The sequence below is a fragment of the Solanum tuberosum genome, unplaced genomic scaffold (genome assembly GCF_000226075.1).
Source record: "Solanum tuberosum cultivar DM 1-3 516 R44 unplaced genomic scaffold, SolTub_3.0 scf00012, whole genome shotgun sequence".
NCBI lineage: Eukaryota > Viridiplantae > Streptophyta > Magnoliopsida > Solanales > Solanaceae > Solanum > Solanum tuberosum.
Genome location: NW_006238937.1, coordinates 2246969 through 2249574, shown reverse-complemented (window position 1 = coordinate 2249574; position 2606 = coordinate 2246969). Strand labels below are relative to the sequence as shown.

Genomic DNA, 2606 nt, shown 5'->3' with positions numbered 1-2606 from the left:
TGTTAACCCATTTCATCCTTAGAACTTCACAAAGCTGGGCAAACATCAAAATTTTAACAAAATAAACACAAGATCAGGTACATATTGGCAACGATATAGTACGGTACATGATCAAGGCATTTGAGAAAGAAGAGAGTAAACTACAGCATATCTCATAGAACTTGGTTCAAATTCAAACTTTTCTACTAAGTAGTTAAAATAATGATCACGCTACATCTAAACAGAGAAACGAGGTCTAATTCGAGGTAGCAACAATATGCCCTAAAAAACCTATTTTAAATAATCAAACCACTAAAGAAAACACAACTTTCAACTCATGCCAAGGACAAGAAACACAACAGAGTACATCATTTCAAACTAACAGATGACCCGTAAATGATGAACCTTTGTGCACAACTTCAATGCGACCTTAAGTTTGAGAGGAACGAATTCAAATCATACTAATATGCTGAAACTAACAATAAATAAGAACAAACACTGCTGCTCAACCTCAAGCCAGAATCGAATAAGAAAAGATGACAAATAAGGTCTAATAGAAAACTCAAAACTGACCTATAATCCGCAGGCAACAAATCGAGTACAATACGACCAACAATTTAATGATAGAATTGTATTGATCAAAACAAGACGCATAATATTATTTTCATTTAGACTCAAACATAATGAAATATAAACTATGATAAACTAAATTATAATGCTTAGATTGAACACGAGCAGAACAGAGAGAAACTAAATGGGGGAGAAATTACCGTTTTCCGGGTAGAGAGACTAGGACAACGACCTTGACCGTGAAGCTTTTACACCAATACGAATTCGGTTCTAAAAGTAGAGAATTAACACCAAAACACAAGAAAAAAAAAAAGACCAACCTCAGGTTGCCGATAAACCAAGGACTGTGAGAGTTTTTTTTTTGTATCTTTCCCTCCTTTAGGATTTATTGTTTTTATTATTTTATGTCCAAAATCCTCTTCTTAAGAGGTGAGCTGCTGCCTTAAAACAGTGAGGATGAAAGCTTTATTTAACCAGAAAAACTAAGGTCTATTGGGAGCGGGGGAGTTCAAATTTGAATTTCTTTACTCCTTTTCAAGGCAAAGGATGGGACTGTTGAGCAGGCCTACGACTCCGTGAAAAGGGGGAAAAAGGAGACGGCAACGTGATCATTTAGGCTGCTAGGTTATGGGTTTCGCATGGCTGATTTCGCGTTGGGTTTGCTAGGAAAGATAGTCATTTGTCCTTGCCCGAGATTTTTAAAACATTCACCCAATGTTCTTTGGAAATACTCCTCAACTATGTGAGATGAGCCTTCATGAGTAGAGTATCATAAAAAGTGTCTCTTTCCAAGGAAGCTTTGAAGAAAACCTTCCAGTACAGCTGCTGGCATAACCACAATGTTCACCAATTTTCCTTTGAGCTTTTTTCTTTTCACAGAGAGGCATGTCAAAGAACATGTCCATGTAACGATGAGCATTAGAGATGAGATTAGAATCAACTTTGTGGTTCACTACAAGAAAGAAACCATGACTCCTGCACGCTTTACCAACAAGCCTAGATGCTTGTTGGGTGGCAACAGGGTCAGCAGAAAAGAAACCCCTTGAGTCAATAAAGGGGAACATGAAGTTCTTGTGCTACAACACAAGGCTTCTCGCCATCCGGACATATTTATTGTATGAGAATGTTGGAATCATTTTTCATATGGGATGCATGAAAATTCAATGGTTTTTCCTCACCAAGCAGAGGTGATTTTTCATTTGTGATTATACTATAAGTGGTCATTGCAAGCAAGGGTTTGGTTTTTTCTTTCTTGTGTAATATGTCAAAATGGGGAAAAGGATGTAGAAGTAGTTCATTGTGAGGAGCCAAAATGAAGGATTATATAGGGCTTAAGTATGCTTAGAAGTAGTTCATTGTGAGGATTATGTCACTCCCCGAGACTACACCCTGGGCGGGACTGGCATTCGAGAACCTTTGTTGGCCCAAAGTGAACCCTTGGCCTGACTTAAATTTTAGCAGAAGACTTAATCAATAATAACCAGTCTCAAAAGATACTCATGCAATAACTTAGAATGCCTTGTAATAAATATTCGTCTGGCCAAAATGGCAACTCACGTTTTAACATAAACAATTGAGAATGGAAAGACTAACAAATTATAGTTTTCCATCTATGAAGCCCCTAAAGCAATAAGGAATGTCGGGATAAGACCCCCAATCATCGTAAAAACTGAAATACAAAATACAATGCAGAAAGGGATCCTCCAAAAAGCAAGTAGGCTCACCAACAGACTCTGAGTGCTCAACTGGATCGACGAGGGGCTAGATGGTGATCCTGGTTACCTGTACATGCATCATAAAATGATGCAGGACAAGTGGAATCAGTACATTAAATGTACAAGAATGCGAGGGGAAAACTAAACACGACATAAACTTGAACTGATTTTTTAAAGAACACTTACCTCGGCTTTACTCAACTCTTGAATACTCAACTCTAATGCAGAATTAAACAACAGTAAAGGTGGATTTAATATAAAACATTTAAAACAATACGTAACAAGTCAATATACATATATAATAAAGTAACATATTTCCATGGGAGTTTCTCTAACCAACAA

General features: G+C 37.1%; 1 pseudogene; it reads right to left on the bottom strand.

The window, feature by feature from the left end:
- Nucleotides 1-1174: 1174 nt before the first annotated feature.
- Nucleotides 1175-1773, bottom strand: LOC107062602 (gibberellin 20 oxidase 2-like; annotated as a pseudogene).
- Between the last annotated feature and the right edge of the window lie 833 nt (nucleotides 1774-2606).